General features: G+C 39.2%; 1 pseudogene across 1 annotated transcript; it reads left to right on the forward strand.

The window, feature by feature from the left end:
* The first annotated feature begins 5,548 nt into the window (after positions 1 to 5,548).
* Positions 5,549 to 6,239, forward strand: LOC308234134 (large ribosomal subunit protein eL19-like; annotated as a pseudogene). Its single transcript has one exon. The product of its transcript is annotated as a large ribosomal subunit protein eL19-like (transcript).
* Positions 6,240 to 6,606: the final 367 nt, after the last annotated feature.

The raw sequence follows: 6,606 nt of genomic DNA on the forward strand, positions 1-6,606 counted from the left end.
TTCTGTATGTTTGTTTCTGTAACTACTAGTACAGTGGTTCTCAACCTTTCTAATGCCACGACCCTTTAATACAGTTCCTCATGTTGTGGTGACCCCCAACCATAAAAATGTTTTCGTTGCTACTTCATAACTGTAATTTTGCTACTGTTATGAATCGTAATGTAGCGGTTCTCAACCTACAGCAGCAGTTCTCAACCTAGAGCAGCGGTTCTCAACCTACAGCAGTGGTTCTCAACCTGTCGCGACCCACAGGTTGAGAACCGCTAGCAGGATCACCTAAGACCATCGGAAAACACAGATATTTACATTACGATTCATTAACAGTAGCAAAATTACAGTTATGAAGTAGCAACGAAAATAATTTTATGGTTGGGGGTCACCACAACATGAGGAACTGTATTAAAGGGTCGCGGCATTAGAAAGGTTAAGAACCACTGTAACTAGTACATTGTTAAATTTTCTAAAATTGTCATCAATATTAATCATTAAAATATCTGTTGACTTTTCTTTATAAAACTTGTGAAATTTACCATAATTTTATCTCCTTTCTCTCCCTCTTGCTGCTTTTCTTGGTATGATCAGAGATTTTAGACCTTGATTCTTGTTATTACTATTTTACATTGTGATGCCTCTAAAGAATGCTTTTTAATATTTGCATCGTCTCTGTCCATTCTACTATTTCTTCTACATTGAATCCTATCTATTCTTGAGGTCATTTTGATTCACTTTTTTAGTCAAGATATTTTTAATTTGTTATTGAATTTATTAGGGTGACATTGGTTAATAAAACCATGCAGGTTTTAAGTGTACAACTCAATAAAACATTATTTGCACACTGCATCATGCGCGCATTACCCAAAGCAATGTTTCCTTCCATTCCCATTTCCCCCACTTTGACCACTTCCACTTCCCCCCACCACTTTCCCTCTTCTGGCTATCATTATACTATTGTCCGTGTCTAGGCGATATGTATATAATATTTGTTTAATCCCTTCACTTTTTTCACCCACCCAAACCCCTCTCCACTCTGACAGCTGTCAGTGTGTTCTATGTATCTATGCTTCTGTTTCTATTTTGTTTATTAAATTATGTTGATTAGATTCCACATAAAAGTGAGATAATATTGTATTTGTCTTTCTCTGACAGGCTTATTTCACTTAGCAGAATAATTTCTAGGTCCATTCATGCTGTTACAAAAGGCAAGATTTTCTTTTTTATAGCTGAGTAATATTCTATTGTGTAAATGTACCACAGCTTTTTTATCCACTCATCCTTGGGCTATTTCCAGATCTTGGCTATTGTAAATAACACTGCAGTGAACATAGGGGTGTATATATTCTTTCAAATTAGTGCTTCAGATTTCTTGGATATATTCCCAGAAGTGGGATCGCTGGGTCAAAAGATAATTCCATTTTAAATTTTTTTGAGGAAGCTCCATACTGATTTCCATAGTGGCTGCACCAGTCTGCATTCCCACCAATAGTACATGAGGGTTTCCTTTTCTCCACATCCTCACCAACACTTGTTGTTTGTTGATTTATTGATGATAGCCATTTTGACAGGTGTGAGGTGATATCTCATTGTGGTTTTAATTTGCCTCTCTCTGATGATTAGTGTGAGCTTATACAGCTTAACACCAAGAAAATAAAAAACCCAATTTAAAAATGGGCAAAGGATCTGAATAGACACTTCTTCAAAGAGAACATTCAGATGACCAATAGGCATATGAAAATATTTTACTTTTTAAAGAGAGATATGTTATTGGTAGGTTTGAATACTTGCATTTCTGATTATTTCTTTCTGAGGTTTTTACAGTGGAAATAAGATTCTCAGGTCACAATCCTTTTCTCTCTACCCTCTGGTAACCATCACTCCATTATCGTATCAAATTCAGTATTTTAATAAAGAACGCTTACTTTTTGCTTTACTCAGTAAATACTTATAGGAATTTTTTTTCCAAAAATAAAACAAAACCTGTCTAGGTACAAGTTTCCTCACTGATTTGTCAGCCACTCAATTAGCCTTTTTTCTCTGAATACTTGTTTTTATCAGCTGAGGGAAATTGTCTTCTATAATATTTTTGATTATTACTTTTCCTCTGTCTGCTGTGTCTTCTCATTGTAGAAGTCCTATTATACATATTTTGGATTTTTGGAATCTCTTCTATTCTCATAAATCTCTAAGTCAGGGGAGAACACGTATAGCTATGAATTTCCTATAATAGTCTGCAGTTTGCAGCCTTCATTTTAGTTTTTAATTTAGCACTCATATTTTTTTATCTTTATAACATCTTTCTTGGGCTCTATTTCTGCACAGTGCTTTATTCATGTCTTATCTAGCTTTATGATTCAAACTCCTCCTGAATTTTGATAAGAAAATTTATTTGAATTCTTCTATGGTTTTATCCTGTTGCTTCAGTAACAAGAGATAATTGTATTGCTAGGATTCATACCTTCTTTTGAATTGCTTTGTCTTTTCAATGATTTTTCACAAGATATGTGCTGGTCTGCTTTTATGACTTCAGATGAATCTGAAATTGTTAAGATCTCTGTGCAAACATTTTAGCCCACATAAATGGAGAAAGAACATGTTTACATTGGCTATAGTTTTCCTATGTCTGGAAGTCAATGCAAAATAATGAGCAAGCTGTAGCAGGTGTAGTTATAGCAGGGAGCTCCACCTCTGTGCCCATGGGTTTTGTCTACATCTTAGTGATGGCAGCCCAGCCAGCACCCCAAGTCCAAGGTTGCCCTCATAAAGCGTCAATCACAGCACTGCTGTATATTTGCTCAGCTTGTCTAGTCATAGCAAACATAAAAATAACAACAATAAGAGCTAGCATCTTTGAGTGCTTATAATGTGCCAGCCACTCTTCTGACCTTGGGTATAAACGCTACAGAAAGATCCTGTTATTCGTCGTTTACTCTTCTATGCTATTTCCCAGAGAAATTACTAAGATTGAGATTTGATCCCTTCACCTCCAAGCGAACCAATGATAGCTAGAGTGACCATATAACTTATCATCCAAACTGAGGCACTTTGGGAAGCAAAACAAGAGAGATTAATAATTACAAGACAACAAAGGTAACCTGGGACTGTCCCAGGTATGTATGGTCACTAAAATCATAGCACACCCCTGCCTCCAACTCTTGTAGCTCCCAGTTAGATTCAATATGTGTGATCAAATTGTTCTCTTAACTAAGAGGTTTACAAACAAATGTTTAGTGACTGATTAATAATCTATGTATTTATCATTATTTAATCATTTCCTTATTGCTAAGTAATTAAACTGCTTCCAATTCTCATCTATCCTATATAATAAAAGGCTAATATGCAAATTGTCCCCTCTACTGGGAGTTCGACCAGTGGGCGGGTTGGCTGGCCAACCTCCCGCGTCCCCTACCCCCAGTTGCTGATCGGCCTCGATCGAGGCAGGCCGGACCCCACCTGTGCACGAATTCATGCACCGGGCCTCTAGTTAAATATAATGCTGAAATGAACGGCTTTATTCTTCAAACTACATCCTTAATTTATATTTTTTTCCTTTGGACTAAATCTAAGAGTTAAATTTTTATAGTAAGCTCATCTTTTCTTCCTCTTGTCTCTTTATCTTCTTTTCCTTCTCTTTTCTTTTCCTTTTCTAAACGCCATTATAGAAACTGGTTATAATATCTTACTAGTTCCCTCATTAATTAATAACTTAACTAAAATCTTTGACACATGTCCATTTTGTATTTGAATAGGAGTCCTGATTTTACTTCTTTTTAATTATCCTTTAACAGTTTGGAGTTCACCCACCAGATACCCTGACAGAGCTAGGTAAACTGCATTGCCAAAGTGGTACACCTATTGGGAGGCAAGAGCAGGGGGTGAAGGGGTGGCTTAAAACCAGGCACATCTTTTCTTGGCTTCCAGAAATGAATCTCAAGCAGCAATGAAACTTGAACTTTTCTGTGACTGGTTTTTTACCCTTATTTTCCTCTAATTTTGCATTTTGTTTTTGTTTCTAGTTCTTTATCTCTCATAGTATGAATGTGAAATGTTTTCCTATCTCTGGAAGCATTAATAAATTAGATTATCAGGTCTTTTAGATTAAAGTCACTCTGTTCTGCTTGGCTTATAGAAATAAATAAGGTCCTGTAAGTTAAATAGTCACGAAGTTCCCAGAAAATAAGGAAATTGAACCCCAAATACATTAAGAATGCTAAACATAAGAGATTTTACATGGGTAAAATGTAAGAGGTAGAGTAGGGGAAGCCCTGGAAAGTGAGAAGATGGGTAGGGTGTCCCCATGGAAACAAAGGGTAGTGACAGTGACTATGCACAAGTGAGTTAATAAAATAAGTAAATATACTAACAATAATGGAAGTCTGATTTCTCATTGTCAAAGAGGGAGTTATTAAAAAAAGAAAACTATAACAAACCATGTGGTATCAGATTCAAATTGAAAGTATCAGTTTATATTCATGGTTTAATATGTAAATACTAGAGGCCCAGTGCATGAAGATTCATGCATTGGAGGGGGGGCGTCCTGCAGCCCAGGCTGTGCCTGCTCACAGTCCGGGAGCCCTTAGAGGCAGGAGGCAACCCAGCAATCAGGGAAAGGTGACACCCCCATCACACCTCTGTTGCTACCACTGCCAGCAGCACAAGCCTCAGCCAGCCCTGGTTACCTGAGCCTTGGACAGCCCTGGGTGGCTGTGCAGCTGCCATCCGAGGCTTGCCTGCGCCTTGGGCATCAGCTGGGCAGCCACCATCTGAGGCCTGCCTGCACCTTGGGCCGGCCCTGGGCGGCTGGGGGCTGAGGGGACTGGGCGCCACCATCTTGTGACTGTGGGTGCCACCATCTGTGAGGGTGTGGCAGTCAATTAGCATATTCCCTCCTTATTGGCTGTGGGTGCCACCATCTTTGTGAGGGTGTAATGGTCAATTAGCATATTCCCTCTTTATTAGATAGGATAAATACCTCTATATATCTCTCTAGATAAAGATAGAGATATATAGACATAGATATATAGATATGGTTGTAGATATTCATTTTCTAGCTCTGTCAACTGAGAAGGCCTGGAAATTATGACTCCCAGTGTCCCTGTGCAATGAGCACATCTAGTTCCCAGATTTTGGTTCCTAAAGGTCATTATCCACTAAAAGGAACTAAACCTTCTTGGAGAAATAGAAGATCACAGTGCTGGTGCAGTCAAAGTACAAGATGAGCCAGAAACATCCTGTGCCAGAAAGTGTTCAATGAATGATGGGGACACATCAAAACAACACAAAACCAACTTGAAGACATTCCCACTGGAGAAATCTTGGATGATTTTAGCAGCAAAATAATTTATGAGGTAACATTTAAACCCATTGAACAAAATAGAAATACACAATTTCATTCTAATTTAAATAAACCAAATAAGTAAATGGAAAATTTGGTGATATACAGTATATTTATATCATCACAAAGGAACTCTTTACCTAAGAGTTACTAATGACAAAGGGAAAAAGAGTAACTTGACAGTGAGTGGAGAAACCTGGCAGATACCACCTCAATGACATGATTAAACTTTATATAACCAGTCATGAGACTAATCAAAATTGTGCCACTTGCTTTTCCTTTCGCCTCTGTGGCAGCAGACATGAGTATGCTCAGGCTTCTGGTTGGCTTATAGAAATAAACAAGAGGCTTGCCTCCGGTGTCCTCCACTGTGGCAAAAAGAAGGCCTAGTTGGACCCCAGTGAGACCAATGAAATCGCCAATGCCAACTCCCGTCAGCAGATTCAGAAGCTGATCAAAGATGGGCTGATCATCGGAAGCCTGTGACTGTCCATTCCTGGCTTGATGCCAGAGAAACACCTGGGCCCGCAGGAAAGGCAGGCATATGGGCATAGGTAAGCGAAAGGGTACTGCCAATGCTCGAATGCCTGAGAAAGTAACCTGGGTGAGGAGGATGAGAATTCTTCACTGACTACTCAGAAGATACCATGAATCTAAGAAGATTGACCACCACATGTTCCACAGCCTATGCCTGAAAGTGACGGGTAACATGTTCAAAAACAAGCAGATTCTCATGGAACACATCCACAAGCTGAAGGCAGACAAGGCTCACAAGAAGCTTCTGGCTGACCAGGCCGAGGCCCACAGGTCTAAGACCAAGGAAGCCTGAAAGCACCATGAAGAGCAGCTCCAGGCTAAGAAGGAGGAAATCATCAAGACTCTGTCCAAGGAGGAAGAGACCAAGAAATGAAGCTTCACCTCTCTTACTTGTACATAGCAGCCTTGGCAATTACATGGTTCAATCATTTAATAAAAGTAGCCTTCATCTAGCCCTACCTGGTTTGGCTCAGTGCATAGAGCATCAGCTTGCAGACTAAAGGGTCCCAGGTTTGATTCCGGTCAAGGGCACATGCCTGGGTTGCGCCTGGGTTGCGAGCTCAATCCCCAGTAGGGGGTGTGCAGGAGGCAGCCAATAGATGATTCTCTCTTATCATTGATGTTTCTATCTCTCCCTCTCCCTTCCTCTCTGAAATCAATAAAAATATTTTTTTTAAATTAGCTTTCATCTAAAAAAAATATTGTGCCACTTGGTAGGATTCAATGAGAAGAACATACCT

Source organism: Plecotus auritus (assembly GCF_963455305.1).
Source record: "Plecotus auritus genome assembly, chromosome: 1".
Classification (NCBI taxonomy): Eukaryota; Metazoa; Chordata; class Mammalia; order Chiroptera; family Vespertilionidae; genus Plecotus; species Plecotus auritus.